Below are 21,177 nucleotides of genomic sequence, written 5' to 3' on the forward strand. Positions count from 1 at the left end.
GTCCCACCTACCCCCGGCAGAGCCTCCTCGAATAGCTGGCATCACACTTCAAAGAGACAGGACCCGACAGGGCTATACTGTGGTCAAAGAGAGCACACACCAAGTTTAGAGCTTCTTCAGTACTTTCTGCCAAACATAGCATTCCTGACCTTCATGTCCAAACAGAGCCAGGAAAGGGAGCAGGTGCCCATAGCAGCACCTGCAGGTTCCAGCCAAAGCAGTGGACAGGGTCAGGGCAGACCCACCTTACAGCCCAGTTCTCCCTTCCCACACAGGAAACAGAGCACTGGCAAAGCACTATTGTCATCTGTAACCCTCGCTTCAAGCCATGATCTCTCCCCAAAATTCTTCCCTGTAGGAAACAAAGAGGCAGTACAATTTGTTGCCCATTTATGGGAACACCTGCCCTGGAAAGGCTTTGGCAGACCCGTAAATGTTCCCAACTGCTTGTTGTTTACTTCACCTTTCATGTCTGCAATCCTCCATCTACACATACATATAGAATCCCACATTTGCTCAGGCAAGCCTGGGAGTCAGGTGGATGATTACCCAATTTTCACATACAAGAAACCATCTGCATTTCCAACCATGAATGGCTATAGGAGCCAAGTTACATGAGTTCTGGATTTCCTAAATACGATTAAAAAGCTGCTAAGGAAGCAGATGAGATGACAGGCAGCACAGCTTCTGTGCACACAGCCCCAGATTCTGACGGAGGTTGCATCTGCCTTCCTTCTGCCTTCCTTCCAGCCTAAAGCTGGCACATGTCCCTATCAGGGACCTCTTTAACCCAACCCAACCCAAGCGATTAAGAGGAAAATGATGTGCTTACATAAAGCCAACCCCTCTTCTCCCTCTCCACCCTGGGCTGTCAAAGGGCTGAACAGACACTTGAAAGTCTAGGGATGCTGATGCTTCAGAGAACAAGAATCCTCCCCAAGGTGCCATCCTCCCCCATCACCCACACTTTGGATGCCCCAGAAGCTGCCCTTGGCTATATTAGGGCTGATCCATCCCCATCTTCCCCCTCTGGGAAGTGAGGAGGGGCAGGGCTGCAGGGCATTCTGGGCTCAGCCTGTAGAGGAGCTGACTTCAGGGGGTTTGCAGGGTGAACCAAAGCTGATTAAGACTCAGAGATGTTTTCTGCACTCCTCACCCAGGGGCCTTTCCTCCAAGGGAGAATAACTTCCTCTCTCACTCAGGAAGGGCCATCACAGGCAATGACTTGCTGCTCAGGCAAACCATATCCTCAGGATGATTTGGGGCTGCTAGGCCTGCCAGGCTTCCTGAGATACAGGACACACATAGTTCTGGGTAGGTTCACCAAATTAATTTTAACTGTGAAAAAGTCATACCCAATCCACAATGACATCTCTGAAGGATGAAGTGGAGACCCTGGAGGTTCACGTGTCAACATGAAAATATACCATGTCATCTGTTTTTCTTATATACATTGTAAAGAACAATTATGTGGGCCTCATTTCTATTGTTTGCCAAAAGTATCTAAGCACAAATCTTTGTGTTTTGATTCTAATCTTGGAGTATGAAATTTACATGGTTATAATACAGAGTATTCTTATTCCTAGATTCATATCTCATCTGAGTTCTTGAAAAGGATTACAAAGATAGTAAAAGAGTTACCTGAAAAACGTAAGGGTTTTACAAGAAAGGATTTTGCTTTAATATTTTTTATTATCTAACAGGTTGTATCACTGTTGCACATTCTTGATTGTTGAGACATGGTAACACATGCACAGGTAAAATCATATTATGAGTAAAATTTCTGAAAACAAAAATCATGCCTGGCTTATGGCCCATTTATTTCAAATAATAGTCACTATTGCAGAAGTTCAGATAACAAGGTTGTTAATGTAAACCCTCAGAACTGATTTTAGACCGTTCTGAATGACCTAATACTCAGGAGGCACACAACATTTGCTGATTTGGACAGAACTGAGATTTGCAAGCATAAATCTCCTCCTGTTGGCTCTGAGACAGGTTGGAGGGAAAGGGGTGGGAGAAGGGGTCCTTGTGATGGACCTAGGGCACACTGGGCTTTCTGTCTGAAGACCTGGGTTCTAGTCCCAGCTCTGTCACTTGTCTCTTTTGAGCTTCGGTTTCCTCAGCTGCAAAACAGACATAATACTTGTTCTACTGTTTCACAGAGATTAAGTAAGACAATGCCATAGAAATCACAAAGCACTGGACAAATGTGAAGTTGAAAAATAGAGAATATTTAGCTGTTGAATCCAAGCATTAAAAAGGCAATTGGAGGAGCTTTCTCAAATACTAAGGGAGGAAAACTGTAAACAGCTGAGTGTGCCCTAGGCTACATAATCCCAGCAGAAATGAGAAAAGCATAGGACACATGGGATCCCAGGCTCAGAGTGACCTCAATGAGCCAGCGCCCCTTCAATCCTATATCATTCTCTGCTCTGTTAAAAATAACCCACTCCCACCCTTGACAAACTCCAGAAAAATCCCACCCAAGTACACTGAATCTTCTATCAACCTTAGTAGATCAAGAACAAAGTTTTCCATTTTGCATGAGAATTCGTTATTTTAGAAGCTTGTTACTAAGAGACTAAATAATAGCCACTACTACAAAAGTTGATTTTAGACATCTATTGGTAGAAACCATCTGACTCTTTACAAATGACTAGAAATCACAACTCAACATGTGACAGAAGCCTACTTGTTCCAGAGTAGAATTCTATTTATGGTGCATTCAATCACAAGAAGATATAAGAAAGGCTTCAACAAAAGGCACATGGTATTTTACCCTTTATGTACGAAAAGGGAAATAAGAAAAACATGCATATTACACTTCAAGGTGTATCCAAAGGATAAAGCAGAAAATGCAGAATGGAGACAAGTGGAGGGGAGGGGACAAAATAGGAGGGACACCGTTAAGTATACCTTTCTCTACAGTTTTGACTTTTGGAACCATGTTAATGTCTACACATTACAATTTTTTAAATTAAATCAATAAGAATGGGATGGAGGGAAATATCTCTAAAGTGGAAGTGAACTGAGACAAATGAATCTGATTGTATTTCAAAAGAATCACAGCTATACTGAAGAGAAAGACAAAAGTAGCTCAGGTAGCTTAGGATCTCCTGACTGCATGCTCTTGGCCTTGAACAGGGCCAAGTGAGGGAAGAACTACAAATAAATGCTAAATTCTTCCTGGGGTTGTGTGTTTTGTAGTGCTATGGACAAAAGAATGCTAAAACCATTTCAGATGTATTAGAGGGCTTAACGAATGAGCAAATATATCCATGTTGTTTGGAGTCAGGTTTCTCAATGTGGAAGGAAGGACATAGAAACATGAAAGACAAAAAAAAAGGAAGACTAGAAGAATCCTCTGGGGATGAACTGGAATTGGAAGTGTTGGTGTGAATTCACGATTGCTAGAAAATATGTATATATGTGTATACATACATATAAATATAAGAATGTGTATGTGTATATACATAAATGCATGTATTTCCTAACTCTGTCAAAAAGATGTGGAAGCAAAGGCACCCCAGTAGTTATGAGCACACCTGACACCCAGAGTGTGGTCTCTAATACCATTTCAATTAAAAGGAACCAGGAATCTTTGGTAAAATGGATGATTCCAGGGACAGGATAGAGTAGGTACAGGAAGAAACAAGTAAGGAAGTGTCAAAAATAAATAAATAAAAACTAAAAACAAAAACATGATAAGGGCATGCCATAAGGTCACAGGAGCCAAAGAAGTATCTCACACTGGCTAAAGGTAGGATAGTTTGAACTCCAAAATAATAAAAAATAGGAATAAATTATAGTTTTTAAAATATCAGTCCATACCTCTTATAGACAGATAAACAAATTAACTGATAGTTTCTAGAGGAGAGGAGAAGGGGATGGACAACATGGGTGAAGGGGAGTGGGAGATACAAGCTTCCAGTTATGGAATGAATAAGTCATGGGAATACAAGGTACAGCACAGGGAATACAGTCAATGATACTGTAATAGTGCTGGATGGGGACAGATGGTAAGGACACTTGGGGTGAGCGCAGCATAGTGTATGAACTTGTCAAATCACTATGTTGAACACCTGAAACTAATGTAACACTGTGTGTCAACTATACTCAAATTTTTAAAAAGTGAAAAAAAAAAGCCAAAGAAAATGAGATAGAATATTAATAAGGGAGATCAGGTGAAGGGTACATGGATTGTTCACTATGTTATTCTAGTAACTTTTCTGTAGTTTGAAATTACTTCCAAATAGAAAAATTTTTCAAGTGTTTGGAAAAATGTAACCATAGTAACCAGATGTGAATTTATGTTATATATGCATTTCCACTTACCGGCTGGATTGGAGGCTCCTCTCAGGGATGGACAATGTTGTGCACGTCTTATGTTTTCCTTTGCACACCTCCATCTCTCCCATGATGCCCCTCTTCAAGCAGGCATGTGGGAAAGTTTGGATACAAGGCACACAGAATGAGCCCTTCCTTAAGAGGCCAGAATGTGTCAGGATAGAAAGCTTGCGATTCCTGGGATCTCCCAGCAGCATGAAAGGAGTGTGTTTCAGCCCAGACAGAGCATCTACAGCAGCTTTCATCATCAGCCTGACCTTTCCCCTCATCATTTACAGGCTCACAGAGCATCTCCCCTCCAGGTCTATGTCCTTTGTAAGAAGCAATTTCTCAGTGGGGAATCTCCCCACCAGTTGGACATCACGACCACCATCTACACTGGCCAGTGTGCACACACCTCACCCACTGAGGCAGCTGGAGGAGTTGTAGCTGGAGTCTTTAAGGAGCGCTTGCCTTCCCCTTAACTTCAGGCTTCATCCTGATGTTCTGCTCAGAAAGCCACAGGGCTTCTCACTGCTGCCCTCAGCACTCCAGGGTCAAATGCCTCTCAGTTCGGCACTCGGGGCCTTCTAACCTTCTTCCACAGATTATTCCAACTCCATTTTCTCACCTTAGAAACAAACACCTTGTATTCTGGCTCTGATCTTCTCAATTCCTCAACCCTCAGAGCCTCTGTCCACAGGACTCCATTCAACTGAGAAGCCCTCTCCCATCTTAAAACTCTAGCTCACCTATCAAGACCCAGCTTTTCCTGGCTACCCCCATCCCCCTACAAAGAGTTCTGCTCTCCTCTGAATCACCAGGACACTCTACTTGGTGAACACCAAGACACAGAGGTGTGTGTGTGTATATACATGCTCCTGATCTCAGCTGGTCTCAATGAGGTATCTCTGACAGAGTCCAGCCCAGTGCCTTACCCCCATCTTCACTACAGGGGATCAGTGGGGAGGGAGAGACCATTACTGCCCTCATTATACAGAAACTGAGGAAGTGGAGGCTCAGAGAGGTTGGCCAAACAAGCCCACGTAGCTCCTGAATCAACCCTCCCGAGGACCTCAACACAGGTACACAGGAGGTAGTGAAAGAGAAGAGTAGAAGTATGAAGGGATGAGGACAAAGAAGCAGCTTAGTCAGTCCAGGAGGGGCTTTAAATCCTAAATTCAGGATTGGTTCCCTGTAGGCAATGGGGAACCACCAGAAGTCTCATAGGAGAGAGTCCTTATCAGCTTTGTTTAATAGGAGTTCTATGTGAAGATGACATCATCACATAGGGCATCATTCAGTAAACACTGGTGATGGGGTACATTCAACACCAATAAAAATGCGAGTCAAAAGTAACTTGGCTCTAATTCCCAACCTCATAGACTATTTGGAAGAGCCCCTGTGAGGGCTGTCATGACTGACCCCTATCCATCCCCACACTGTGGTCACCTTGACCTCTGTCCCTCATGCTGGTCCCCATGGTCTGGCCCCACCCAGCAGCATTTTCTCTGCTAACATGGACCTTACTCCAGGGCCAGATGATGCCCCCACTCCCTGCCAGGTAAATACTCCATGCCCATGGGTTCAGGAAAGACAGGCAGGTGGGCAGGAGACAGAGAAAGGACAACCAATGGCAGTGCCAGCAGGATCTGAGCCTGCATAGCTGGGGGTGCTGCCGAAGTTTCCTGCAGGAGAGCCTGTCCAGGTTGTGGCCCCTTTCTAGTAATAACAGAAACAAACCTCTTATGTATTGGGGTTTCTATCTGGGGTCCTCAAAGTGTCTTTACATGCACTGTCCCACAGGCTCCTCTCTACCTTGATGTGGAACAGCCAGGACTAGGACTGTCGATCCCATCTCACAAAAGCCAAAGTTGAAGTTCAACAAGGTAGCATTACTGACTCTGTATCATATACTCCAGAAACAGGACGACCAGGCTCCAAACTAAGCGTTCTTTCCACAGGATTCCCCATCCTTTTGCTTCCTGGCTCAGGAGATGTATAGACTGGACACTTACTGGCCAGGATCGGGGGTGGTGGGTCAAGACAGAATGTATCACTTACCCTTCAGCATTCTGATTTTCTCCCAGAATCCTGACTTGGGCTTAGCAAAGGTGATAGTACACTTCCCCGCATATGCTCTTCCCCTAACTTCCCAGGAAGTTCTACTCTAGGAAGAGACTGCCTGGATCCAGCCAGCCTCCTCCCACCCCAGGAGTCCCTGTGCACCTGCCCCACCCTGCAGAGCGCTCCCCAAACCCTGACATTGCCAGGATTTATGCTCTGGAAGCCCTGGTTCAGTCAACACTATGGGGGAGAGAGCACTTGGCCTGAAGCAAACCATTGCATTCACATGGCAGTAAGGGTCACACGGGACTGACGCCATGCAATTTGCTCTGGAATTTGTTATTTCTCAAACGCCCCCTAAAATAAATGGGCCACTGGAAATCATGTTGATTTAGAGACAGGGTTCCTTCTTGGGTTGTAATGCTATTTGTTTTAACCCAACCCACACAAATAAAATTTAGGCAAGCGCTTTGAAATTTGTGCATGCACACACAGAGAAAACAAACACAAACAAGCGTGAAAACCTCCAGCGAGCAAAGCCAAAAGAATCACTAGGGCTCAGATTTCCAGGAAAAGAGAGGACTCAGAAATTCACACACACACAGCATTCATAAAAAGGCAGAGTCAAGGGAAGGTGAAGAAGCCAGCCCCTGGTTTTGATCAGTAGTGGCCAGTCTTCCTTAGACGTAAATCCCTTCCCCCATGTAAACGTTTATAAAGGAAATGAAACAGAGTGGAAAAAGTAGTTTGGTTCAAAAGATACTTTTAATTTTAAAATCTAATTTTTTTGGAAGTAAGCTCAGTTTCTGTTCAAGGTAATGAGGTGTTTGTAAAAAAAAAAAAAAAAAAAAAAGGAAAGAAAGAAAAAACAACCTGTGATGTTTCACAATAAAAAATATTTAAATGAGTGCCATTGGCTCAAGTTCAAAGTTCATCAAAATCATTGGCTTTGTTCCGGTTTGCTGCAACCAGGAAAGGCCAGGATTTGCCCCAGGAGGCTGTCTTTGAATGAGAGGCGGCGCCAGAATGCCAGCTGCCTTGGGACTGCAGCACCCCATCCATGTGACTTGCTCCTTTGCAGAGGACAGGGGGGTGGGGTGCTAATCTGGGACAGCATTCTTCAGTGGGTAAGAGGAGCAAGAGAAAATGGAGGGCTTTTGCTTACACAAGAACAAGATGGGAAAAGTATAACAACCACATTTCCAGCAAACCACACTATGGCTGTTCTTTGGGAACTCATTACTGAAATAGTCCCCATGGTGAATCTTTCTGTAGAGGGAGTCAGTGCTTCCTAATTTTTTCTGTTCATAAAGGTTTGGGTGTCTTAAGAGATTTCTTCAAACCAATGTTCCCCTTTTCATGTCCTTGACTGCTTTCATTGACATAAAAGTCTATGAAAATGCTTTAAATAGAAAACCGTTTCCATCTTTCGAGGAGATGGGCCATTTTCAAAGTAGGTATTTCCTAACATCCCCCCCCCCTAACTTTTAATGACAAAGATATCTGCTGCGAACAGCAGCTGAGCAGGCATGGGCACACAAAACGTCAGGGACCAGCATCTGTGGCACTTATCCCCACACAAGAGGAGCAGGAATAGGGACAGAGCAAATGTAATGCATGATCAGTCTGGTCTCTTCCTTCAACCTGGCCCTAACTATCTGCTCCTTAAACTCTACACTCCAATCACCCTAAAGTTCACTCATTTTCTCCAAGGCACAGAGATCTTTCAGCTATGCCTGTGCTATTCCCTAAATTAGCCTCATCCGCTCATCCTGATACAGGCCCACTCTGTGAGGTCAGCCTGCAGGCATATTTCTCTAATGTCCTTAGAGTTTCCTAGATAAGAGTCTCGCTTGTGTAGAATTCCGTTCACAGCGCTGCAACTGTTCTTTGATATTTTCTTTTACATACTAAACTGTAAGCTCTGAAGGAGGGGTCACATCTGTCTTATCTTTGTATATCAATTCCTTATCAAAAATGTTGGCCATTGTTCAATAAAAATAGGCTAAATTTGGGGGGTGCCTGAGTGGCTCAGTGGCCTAAGTGTCTGCCTTCAGGTCAGGTCATGAATCCAGGGTTTGGGAATCGAGAGCCCCACGTTGGGCTCCTTGCTCGGTGCGGAGCCTGCTTCTCCCTCTCCCTCTACCACTCCTGCAGCTTGTGCTGTCAAATAAATAAAATCTTAAAAAAAAAAAAAAAAAAGGAAGAATCGGCTAAATTCTAATGAACAGTTTTATAGACTCGGGTCTTTTTTTTTTTAATTTTCCTTTTTTATTTATTTTTTTATTAGAGAGAAAGAGAGGAAGAGGGGAGCAGAGGGAGAGAGAGAATCCTAAGCAGGCTCCACACCCAGTGCAAAGCTGGATGTGGAGTTCAATCTCACAACCCTGGGATCAAGACCTGAGCTGAAATCAGGAGTCAGACACTTAACAGACTGAGCCACCCAGGCACCCCCCACAGACTCAGGTCTTAAATTAATAATGATCACTTCAAAGACATGGAGTGTGGGCTCCGCACTGGATGGATCTGATCACAAATGCCCATGTCACGTTCTATATCTAAAATTGTACCCATCATGGTCACTAAAAAACAAACAAATGAAGACAGCCAGGGTCCTATAAAGTCTTACAAAGTCCTCCACGGAATGAAATAAAGTCTATCTTGCATCTTAGAATGACATATACTTTCCCTTCACGGCATCTCCTTGTCAGAGCAGAAGAGCTACTCTCTCTTTGAAGACTTAGTTTCCATGGCTACCAAAGACATTCTAGTGCTTCCGGCAGAAAATTTCCCATGCAGGTTGCATACTAAAAGTTACAGATTTCTTGTTTCAATCTGTTTTTGGGGGAAACGTGTTTTAAGAGGCAGTCTTCAAAAACATGAGCTCTCTCATCTCTTATCATTTTCTCTGAATGAAATACATCATTCAATCGAATGAGCCAAGTCAACATCATATCTTCCATGACAGGCTTCAAATACTGCTACTTAAGAAGTCACTTGAGAAACATCTCACTAGACTTTACAGATTCCAGTTTTTAAAGGAAAATAAGGAAAATGTGTACCTGAAATCTGACTTAGGAGGGTAGCAGAACCATTAAAAAATAAACAAGTCTGCAAGTACCAGCAACCCCAGGGCATGTCCTACCTACATGTCGACACCGTTTGCTGTTAGGGGCCTGGTTAAAACCATCTGAGATGGAGTGATGGTTGCATCTGCCTGTCTGTTGGCAGGTTTTTTGACCACAGGTCAGCAACACTGGACTGGGGAAGAAGCTGGCACTGAACCCATCTGTTGGGATGTTCTCAAAGTCACACCTGTCAGAATTTCAGCCTAATCCCACCCACTCGCCATGTCAAAGGCAAACCAGTTGGTGAGAGGGATACAGAGGAGATGGAGGCTCTCCCTCCCAGGAAGGGTTCCTCGCAGGAGGGCAGGATGAGTGGGGGGAGTGCCCTCTGTGGACCACCACATTTAGTTGAGAATAAGGGAATGAGCATCATATGATAAGGGATATTCAGGGATTCAGAGAGATCCATTCCCAGGAAAAGGATCCAAAAGGACCACTTGAGTTAGATGGGACTTGTTCACAAGCACTTTTTTTTAAAGATTTATTTATTCATGAAAGACACACAGAGAGAGGCAGAGACACAGGCAGAGGGAAAAGCAGGCTCCATGCAGGGAGCCCGATGTGGGACTCGATCCCGGGTCTCCAGGATCAGGCCCTGGGCTGAAGGCAGGCACTAAACCACTGAGCCATCCAGGGATCCCCCCAAGCACTTTTTTCTTAAAGATTTTATTTATTTATTTGAGAGCATCAGGCAGAGGGAGAGAGAGAATCTCAAGCAGACTCCACACCGAGCACAGAGCCCAATGTAGGGCTTGATCTCACAACCCTGAGATCATGACCTGAGCCAAAATCAAGAGTCAGACGCTCAACTGACTGAGCCACCCAGGTGCCCCATCACAAGCATTTTTAAGAGGAAAAAGAAACCAATTTTTCTGAAGTCTCCATATTCCACTCTTTCTCTTTGCTAGGGAAATTAACTTGGGGGAGAGAAAGCAACTGATGACACATGAAGAATACAGCAGCTCAGCATGTATTCTGTAGCAACGTGGACCCAGTGGGGTAGACAAGGTCCCACAGGGGGTGCCCCCTCACCCAACACAGGAGGAGCTTCCAAATGATGAGAAAAGCAGCTTGAGCTCCCGAGACAAATAACTCAAGATTTAATTTCTAAATCACTAGAATGCCTTACTTGCAAGCTGTGAGACTTTCAGAAAAGCGCAATGTCTCTGAGCCTTGCTTTCCACGTCTATAAAACTGAGGCAAAAGCACTTCACTGACGTACTTGAGAAGAGTGAATGAAATAAACTGTATAAAGCCCCTAGCCCAGTGCCTAGTGTCTGTCTTAGCAGCTCTATTAACAACAACAGAGACTACGGGGGTGCCTGGGTAGCTCAGCATTTAGCGCCACCTTCAGCCCAGGGCGTGACCCTGGATTGAGTCTGCATCGGGCTGCCTGCATGGAGCCTGCTTCTCCCTCTGCCTGTCTCTCTCTCTCTCTCTCTCTCTCTCTCTGTCTCTCTCATGAATAAATAAAAAAAAAATCTTAAAATAAAAAAATTTACAGAGAATAAAGAAAAATTCACACAATCCATACTCAGAGTTGACAACCAAATCCACAGACCTCTCCTTCTCATCTCAGGCCCCAAACCACCTTCTGCATCAATTCCTTCATGTTTATCTCCACCACCATACCCTGCCCATCATCTCACAGCCACCTCACTGTCAGAGCCCCCTACTCCCACCCCCAAGGCTCTCCTCACTCCATACCACCCTGTGGGACCCCAGTTGTGCTTTCCAGGTCTGGCTCCACTGTATCACCTGGCTTTCAAACACCTCAACAGCTCCTATCAATTAAAGAAAAAATCCCGCCTCCCTTATTGGGCTTCCTCAGCTCCTTGCCCATTTTCTACCCCATCACACCCCAGCCAGCCTCTCTGGCTCCTGAAATGTGTGTGCACCAGGCCCTGCTTTCCTTGCCATTTGCGGGATCTGGAACATGTCCTCCTTTCTTTACATCCTTATGAATGCCCTTCTTTCAGTGACCAAATTGAGCTGGTCTCTGACATGCCAGCCCTTCCACTATACACCTAGGGCATGCTGCTAGGTACAGAGTGGACGCTTAATGCAGCTGACTGCTGGCCGATATGCAATCGGCTCCCATGTTGGGCCCTTGGAGTTCCTGTTATGTCTCTGAGAGCTGGCTCATCAGGAACAGCGCAGGATTCAAGGTCAGATGGGGCTCTGGGAACAGCACACCTCCGGAGGCGCAGTACTATCGCCCCCTGAATTAGACTCCTCAGATACAGCAAAAGCCTCCCAGACTCAGAAGCCAAAAAGCTGCAATGCTTGGAGGCTCCAAAAGTGCCAAGAGAGAACTTAACTTAGACTGAGATTTATTTTAAAGCAGAATTTAAAGGGAATGATCCACTTCTGAAAAGATTAATATTTGATCCCTGAATCCAAACCCAACTCTTAGGATAATCAGACTTAGAGAAATTAGGTTAGTGCTTCAAGTGCCACTCCGGTCCTGGAAAGCTGTGACGCCCTGGAGAGAAGAGCCAGCACGTGAATGTTCAGAGTGCAAATAAGGAGGCTTTTCAAATGCACAGAAACAGCCTCCTTCAAGGAGGCTACGAGCTGGCTGCTGCTGAGCACACCTCATGTTTGGGAAGGTCTATACAGTTTACAGGTCCATTCCCAACCATTTCTCTCCCTGGTTCTTAGGACAGCTCTGCAAAAGAAGTGGCAGGGTGGATAAGGCCACCCAACTTCAGGAGTGTGATAACACTGACACGGAGAAGTGAAACCCATTGGTGAAAGTGTGTCGGCAGGAAGCATGTGCAAGACACCCTGAACCTGTGCTCTTCCCACTATGATGACACTAGGGAACCAGTAACCACAGCAACTGGTGATCCCCTTGAACAGAGGAGTCACCTCAGCCAGCAGCACTCAGACCTTTGGCTGGACTGTCCACACCTGCTGGAATAACCAACACATGGGGTGGTCTCTGGAGAACATCTCTGGAGAGACTGAAGCTTCATGGCACACACCTCAGGCTGGGTGAGCCTGACCAAGTGGGCCAGGGTCTCCATCAGCCGAGGACCCTCCTCCCTCAGGAGACCTCACCACCAAGCCTTTACTTTGGCCGATGAATGCCTGCCCAAAGTGCAAGGCACGCGTCCAATGCCCAATTCCTATCATGTAATGCACGGTTATCCCTACATTCCTCTGCACGTCCCTGTCACTGACTCGGCCTTCCCTCACTCTTCCACCTCCTTCCCTGTGCCCTCTGGAATTCCTGCTCCTTTACCCTCAACCTCTTCAAAGGGACTCCCATCCTCCTGGCTCTGATGGAAATCTGGGTCATCTTCTGGCTTCCCTTGCAGTCCTTCCAGATCCCTCCTCTAGGTGGAGTTGCTTGCTTTTCTGTTCCTCTTAACATCTTCATTAACATGCTCCTTCATTCTGCTGTAAAAGCCAATCACACAGATAATCCTGTTCCTCTGGAGATAGTACCATTGGACTACACGGCCTTCTCCCCTTCCTCGGGGTCGTCTTCTGCCAACCTCCTGAAGACTTTGGATCCTGGCTCCTGGTGTCCCTCTCCATTCTAAGCTCTCCCATCATCCCAGGGGACTCCTGTAGCCCTTGCTTGACCCTGCCACCCCCCAGGCTTTGCAATTACTTGATCTATTAAATCTTTAACAGCCATCTCCTCCATAGGGCCTCAGCCGCCTAATCCCCACCACTCCAAATGCTTATCATCCCAAACTTCATCATAAATTCCAGCCTTCTGCTTTCTGACCATAACCTCCAAGCAGCCAACTTCCTTGCTCCCACTATAGACTTTTTTTTTTTTTTTAAACTCTCTGAAATGCCCAATTCATGGGACCCATTTTCTCCGAGTCTGTTAGGCCTCTTCTTTCCTCCTAATTGAATTTAGATTTCATGATATATCAGTGATCCGTTCAGTAAAGTTCTTGCTAGTAACCTAAATGCTCCTCTATCCCTGGGAAGGGATGGTTTTAACAGGCTGACATCAATGCAGGCCCTTCATCACCAGTTTCAAATAAGGTCTCAACATAACCTATCACTCCCTCCCAGCTCATTTGAGCCTTCTCAATGACTCACTTGAACCTTCTCCATGCTCTTCAGACATATGACTGTCAGCTAGGCTAACCCCCTTCCCTTTAGCAGTTAAGCTTGCCTTCTGCTTCAGAGAAACGAGGAATTAGGCAAGAACATTCCCAGCTTCCCACCATCAAAGCAAACTTACAACTGCCTTACCCTCTTTTCTCTTTACAAAGGAAAGCACCTTCTCTTAATATTACCTATCTTCTGGCATCTTAATAAATTGAGCTTTTTAATCCATGATCATATATCCTTCTATTTGTGAGGTCTTCTTTAATTTCCTTACACAAAGTTATGTGTAGAAGAAGTTTTGTACATTTTTCATTAGATTTATTCTTAGGATCTTGATCTTTTATGCTATATTTTTTTGTACCTTGCATGTCTCTATTTAACGTTGTGAACATATGGAATACAGTTATAATGACTTTTCTATGTTCTTTTTGCTAATTCTAGCATCTGTGTGAGTTCTGGGTTGGTTTCAATTGACTGATTAAGTCTTATTATGGGTCATGTTTTTCTGCCTCTTTGCATGCCTAGTAACCCTTAATTGAATGCCAGACATTGTAAGTTCTATCTTGTTGGGTGGTAGATATTGTGTATTCCTATAAATATTCTACTGCTTTGTTCTGGGATACAGTTATTTGGATCACATTGATCCTTCATGTCTTGCTTTACTGTTTTGTTGGATCAGTCTGGTGCACTTCCCCATCCAGGTCTAGTTATTCCTCACTAACTAGGCAAATCCTTTGAGTACTTTACCCAGTATCCCACAAATTAGGAGTTTTCCAGTCTGACCATTGAGAACAGGCAATGTTCCTGGTCCCATGTGCACTGAATATCATCCTTTGTAATCCATTCCAGTGTTCTTCCTTCAGCCTTGGGTAGTTTTCTACAGACATGTGCTAAATAGTTAACTCTGCTACATCTTGAGGGGGACTTTCTGCTCATCTCTAGAATTCTATGCAGTTGTCTCCTCTCTGATACTCTGTCCTGCATACTCCAGCCACCTTGATTTCTGCAGATTCTACATCTTCTCAACAGTTGGAGGTCACAGGGCTCCATCTGGGTCCCTCCTCCATGTGCTATGGTGACCCCAGATCTCTCTCAAGCCAATGAGCTGGGGCAGTCGTGGTGCTCATTCAGCTTACTTCTCAGGAATTCAGGAATTCAGGTTTCTCAGGAATTAACCCCTGTTCTTAATAACCTGATGGCCAGTGTTTCACATATATGATCTGGTTTGGGTTTTGTTGCTGTCTCAGGTAGGACAGTAAATCTGCCATCTGCTACTGCATCTTCACCCAAGGCAAATACTCTCTCAATTCTATTGTAATGGTATTTAAAAACCAATTTTATAAAAACACAAGTTATGAATAAAAATGCATAGGTTTTAAGTTTGTGGTTTAGCTAACATTGACACTCATTATCAACAACACACTGATGAAGATATAGAACATGGGTATCACTGCCCAATTATCTCATTTCCTTTCCCAGCCAAGCATCCCTCCTCCTACCTGAGGAAAAAAATCAGTGATCTCATTTCTATATTATGGATTAATTTTGCTTATTCCAGAACTCCATATAAATGGTCACACCATATGCTCTCTTTGTGCCTGGCTTTCTTCCCTCAGCAAAATGCATTTGAGCTTCATCAATAACATTGTATTAGTATTTCCATTCCTTTATCCTGCTGGATAGTATGCCAATTTCTGATTACATCACAATTTATTTATTTGCCTGTTGATAAACATTTGGGTTTTTCCAGTTTGGGGCTACTAAGAACAAAGCTCCATTAATGTTCATAGCCAAGTCATAGTGGACATAGGTTTTCATTTCTTTTGGGTCATTATCTATAGGGATGGGACTGCTGGGCCAGTATGGTATTTAACTTTATGAGAAACTGACAAACTTTTCCAAAGTGGTTGTGACATTTTATTTTCTACCAGCAATGTATGAGTGCATAAATTGCTCTATATTCTTGCCAATAGTTGGTATTGTTCATCTTAATTTTGGCTATTCTACTGTATATGACATGGTATCTCATTGAAGTTTAACTTGCACTTCCCAGGTGACTAATGATATTGAACATCCTTAATGTACATTGGCTGTTTTTGTATATTCTTTATATAGTTTCTGCTCAAGTTTTTTTTGCCAATTTTTAACCAGGTTATGTTTTTAGTTGTTAACATTCTTGTATGTTACAGGTACAATTCTGTCAGATATTTCTTAACTATAGACAGAGGAAATATTTTCCCCAGTGTGTGGTTTCCCTCTCCATTTCTTACTTCTGAAGGGCAAAATCATTTAAAAATTTAATTTTTAGCTTTTTAATGGTCCATTTCAAGTCACTGTGTCTGGTGTGACCTAAGGGTCAAGATCCTTTTATTTATTGTTAACTGAAGGTGTCTTTTCTCCATTTTGGATTATTTAGCACCTTTATAAAAAAAAAAAAAAAACCAATTGATCATATACTTCTTTCTGGAATTTCCATTCCACTCAAGTATTCTATATATCTAAATTTAGGCCAGAATGACATTAAATTTACTTTGCATTACAATAAGTCTTGAAACCAGGTAGTATAAGTCCTTCAACTTTGCTCACTGTCAAGATTATTTTGGTTATTACTTGGCTATGTGGCAATTATGTGTGAATTTTAGAATCAGCTTGTCATTTTCTAAAAAAAAAAAAAAAAAGCTATTAAGATTTTAAAAATCTTAAAAAGATTTATAAATGGTACAGCATTGAATGTGTAGAAAATTGAGGAAAATGGACATGTTAACAATATTGTGTCTTCCAATCCATGATTATGGGATGCCTTCATTTATTTAGACCATCTTTAATTTTACTAATCAGTGTTTTACAATCTTCTGTGTAGAGATCTTCCATAGCTTTCCTTATCTCTATCCTTAAGTATTCTAAGTTTTTGATGCTATTATAAATATATTTTTTAAAGATTTATTCATTCGAGAGAGAGAGAGAGAGAGAGAGAGAGAGAGAGAGAGAGAGGGGCAGAGACATAGGCAGAGGGAGAAGCAGGCTCCATGCTGGGGCCCGATGTAGGACTCAATCCAAGAACTCCAGGATCATGCCCTGAGCCAAAGGCAGATGCTCAAGTGCTGAGCCACCCAGGCATCCCTATAAATATTTTTTCAAATTTCATTTTCCACATGCTTGCAGCAGCTTATATACAGGAATAAAATCTTTGTAAACTGATCTTGTACCCTGTGACCTTGCTATATTCATTTATCATTTCTAACAAGTCTTTGGTCACTTTGTGAATAGAAATAGTTCTTTCTTTCTAATCATTCGGCCTTTTCTTTTTCTTGCCTCAATGTACTAGTCAGGAATTCTAGCATAATACTGAATAAAAGAGGTGAGGGAGGAATGATTACCTGTTTCTAATCTTAGGAAAAAAGCCATTAAGGATGATGTTACAGTTTTGTGAGGTTTTGGTTTCTTTTCTTTCTTTCTTTTTTTTTTTTTTTTAATAGACCGCCTTTTTCAGGTTGAGGAAGTTCCCATATATTCCTAGTTTGCCGAGTTTTTATCATGGTTATAGAATGCTGTCAGTAGCAATTTTTATATTTACTGAGATTATGATATGATTTTTCTCCTTCATTTGGTTAATACGGTAAATTACATTGTTTGAGTTTCCAATGGTGAACCAACCTTGTATTTTTGTTATAAACCCCATTTGTTCCTTTCATATTGCTGGATTAGATTTGCTAATATTTGAGAATTTCTATGTCATATTACTGAAAGATGTTCTTATTATGTCTGGTTAGTTTTGGTATTGAGGTTATTCTGGCCTCGTAAAATAAGCTGGAAAACGTTCACTCCTCAATTACTTGCAAAAGATTTTCCTAGGAATGGCATTCTTTATTTCTAAATTGTTTGACACAATTCACTTTAGACATCATCAAAGCCTCTAGTTCTCTTTGGAAGATTTGTGATTTGAATTCTATTTAAAGAGCAAATATAGGGCTCCTTGGTTTTTTATTTCTTTTTGAATCCATTCTGGTAAGCTGAGTTTTTCAAGAAATTTGCTCATTTCTCCTAGTTATTGAACTTATTCTCATAAAATGTTTTACCCTATTTTCTTGCTATTGTTTTCATGTCTGGAGTGATGCCCCCTTTTCATTTCTAATACTGGTAATTTGTAATTTGCCTTTTTCTGTTTTGATTTTGTCTTGCTAGGGACTTGTTGATTTTAGTAAGCTTTTCAAAGAGCCTGCTTTTGCCTTTATTAACTTTACCTATTATTTGTATTTCCTATTTTATTGACTTTCATTCTTCATTATTTTTCACTTAACTTGGACAAATTTTTGCTTTTCTTTTTCTAGATGCTTAGATGATAGTGTTGATCACTGAATTTAAACCTTTCTTCTTTACTCATATAAGCATTAAAAGCTGTAACTTTCCCTCAGCACTCCTTTAGATGGATAATGCAAATTCTGAGATGTTACGTTTTCACTACTCAGGTTAAAATAACACTTATTGTAATATTTATCCTTGAGTTATAAGTTAGAGATAGGTTATCTAATTTCCAAGTATTTGGAGAATTGTCTAGACAGCTTATTGTGATTGACTTCTACTTCACATTTATTGCTGCTGGAAAAAAACATACTTCTAAGATTTCAATCTTGTGAAATTGAGTGAGACTTTTACTGTCCATATGTGGTCTACCTTGGTTAATGTTCCATGCACTTTTGAGCAGAATGTGTATTCTGCAGTTCCTGGATATAGTGTTCTATAATTATCAATTAGCTCAATTTGGCTGATAGTCCTTAGACATTATGTATACTTAGTGTTGCTCTATCAATTATTGAAAGGAGATTATAAGAACTTTCATCTATGTTTGTGAATTTTGTGAATTAGTTTCTTCACTTAATTTTTATAGCTTTCCCTTTGTGTATATTAAAGCTTATTTCTTTATGTATTTTAAAGACACTTAGAATCCTCATGATCTTCTTGATGAATTGATCCCTTTATGAGATGCCTCTATCTCTGGAAAAACTCCTTGTATTGAAATTCCTTTTGTATGATATTAATATAGTTACCCAACTTTTTGTTTTTAAACTATATTTATAACATCTTTCATTTTTATATGCAGTCTAACAATAGGTCCTTTAATTAAAATGTGTCCATTTGCATTTAATGCAATTAGAGATGTGGTTGGATTTAGGTCTACCATCTTATTGTTGGTTTTTGGTGAATCCCACATGTTCTTTGTTCTTTTCCTGCCTTACTTTGAATAATTGAGTATTATTACTACTTGACACTCAACTTTATCTCTTCTTTTGGCTTTTAGGATAACACTTTATTTTTTAAATCGTTGCTCTAGAGATTCATATAGGCATCCTGAATTTATTATAGTCTACCATGAATTCTTAATATTTCACATATAATGTAAGAATATTACAATAATAAAGTTCCACTTAACTCTATCTTTTGTGTTATTGTTGTCATTTTTTAACATACTGTAGTCCCTACAATATTTTTATTACTTTCACTTTCATCATCTTTAAAGAAATTCAGAAAGGAAGAAAATTCTGTATTCATGTTTACCATTTTTGGTGTTCCTTACTTTTTAATATATTTTTAAAATTTGGCATTATTTTCTTTAGCCTGAAGAACTTCCTTTAACATTTTCTATAGTGCAGATTTGTTGGTGACCAATCATCTCTGATAATTTCTTTAATTCATTTTAACTTTTTATTTATTTATTTTTATCTTAACTTTTTAGAAACATTTTACTAAATACAGATTTTGGTTTCTTCTTTCAGCTCTTGAAAGATGTCATTCCATTGTTCTACAGCTTACATCATATCTGAGAATAAGTCAGTGTATAATCTTATTTTTTCCCCATATATAATTGCCCTTTCCCTTCTGGTTTCTTTGAAAATACTCCCGGTCTTTATTCTCAGCAATTTGCATTTGATGGGTCTACGTGCACTTCTTATGTTTCTACTACCTGAGGTTTGCTAAGCATCCTGGATGTTGAATTTATAGTTTTCAAAAAATTTTCAACATTTGGGCTATTATTTCTTTAAAAATTGTTTTCTTCTCCAATCTGTCCTCTACTTCTAGGACTCCATTTTCACATCTCTCAGATTAATGTTGTCCTTGGAGATCACGAAGTCTTCACTGATCATCTCTCTTTTCCTCCCAGTGTTCAATCTGTTTATTCCAGACATAGTATTGCCTCTATTTCTCTGCTGAGATTTGCAATCTGTTCCTTTAGTATATCCATCCTTTCCTTCAATTCATTAAACAGGTTTGTAGTAGCAATTTCAAAGTATTTGACTTCTAATTGCAACACTCCTGTCATCTCTCAATTTGTATCAACTTATCCACCCTTAACTCTGATCATGTTTTCCTGCTTCCTTTCATGTCCTGTGATTCTTAATGATGTGGAGAAACATTTCGGAGAACATCTGGATTTGGGTGTCTTCCTGTAATGGGTGTTGACTTTTGTTTTGGCAGGTATTTAATTAATTAGCCACTTAACCTGGGCCTTTCGAAGCTTGTTTTTAAGCTTTGTTAGGGTAGGTCTAGAGGAGCTCTTACTATAGAGCTAAAGAAGCCTCAACCCCTAAGGCCTGGCTTTTCTGAAGTCTCAATTGACTGTCCAATGTATTTATCAAGGTCAGTCCACTCCAGCTGATCAGAACCCCTGTGTTTCCCAGCATAGTGAGGTCTCCAGTAGCTCACAGATTTCTAGGAGCTGTTCTCCACCATGTCTTGGTAGTTTCATAGCAGCTTAGAGTCAAAGATTTAAGAGGATCCCTAGTTAGATTTCCAAAGCCCCCTTCTCCGCAAAGCCCTCTCCAGTACCCTGCTCTGAAAATTCCAGCTGCCTCAGCAGCCCACGCTCTGCTCTTTGCCTCCTCAGCAAAAGACTGCTGTCCTCTGCTGGGCTCTGCCTCCCTGGGCCTCAATTCTGAAAGGGTCTTCAGGCAGAAAACCAAGGCATTTGTGGGGCTTACTTGATGTGTTTCCCTTCTCTTAGGGATCCCAATCCTGCACTGCCTATTTCCATCTCTGGGGGGGGGAAAGACTGCTTCATATATTTTGGCCAGTTTTCTAATGATTTCTGGTAAAAGGTGGACTCTGCAACTGTTACTATGTTGTGGCTGGAAGCAGATTATAAACAGTTTAAATTGACCTTCCCATATCCAGTCTTATCTACCAGTCCATTCATATTGCAGCAGCCAGAGTGATTTTTACATGCAAATTTTTCCATTTTGTTAAGAAAATTTCCAAACATTCATAGAAGAATTATGCAGTAAACACCCAAATGCCTACCACCTAAATTTCACAATTAACATCTAGATTTTCTTTATCACCTCTCTATCCACCCTTCTATCCATTCACAAAGTCATCTTATTTTTTGATCCATTTCAAGGTAAGCTGAAGACATCATAACACAGAATTACCCTTATAAAATGCAAATATAAATCACATACTTCCTGCTTCAAATTCATCGGTAGCTTTACCTTTCAGCTAATGACCAAAATCTGTGATGTGATCTAGAATGACCTTTCTTGATCTGGGTTTTGCTGATCAGTCTTTTCTCTCCACC

At 41.6% G+C, this 21,177-nt stretch overlaps 1 protein-coding gene across 21 annotated transcripts in view; it reads right to left on the minus strand.

The window, feature by feature from the left end:
- CACNA1D (calcium voltage-gated channel subunit alpha1 D) overlaps window positions 1–21,177 on the minus strand; it is a 297,961-nt gene that overhangs the window by 104,710 nt on the left and 172,074 nt on the right. The gene's annotated exons all lie outside the window — the stretch shown is intronic.

This window comes from Canis lupus, chromosome 20 (assembly GCF_011100685.1).
Source record: "Canis lupus familiaris isolate Mischka breed German Shepherd chromosome 20, alternate assembly UU_Cfam_GSD_1.0, whole genome shotgun sequence".
NCBI classification, from domain to species: domain Eukaryota; kingdom Metazoa; phylum Chordata; class Mammalia; order Carnivora; family Canidae; genus Canis; species Canis lupus.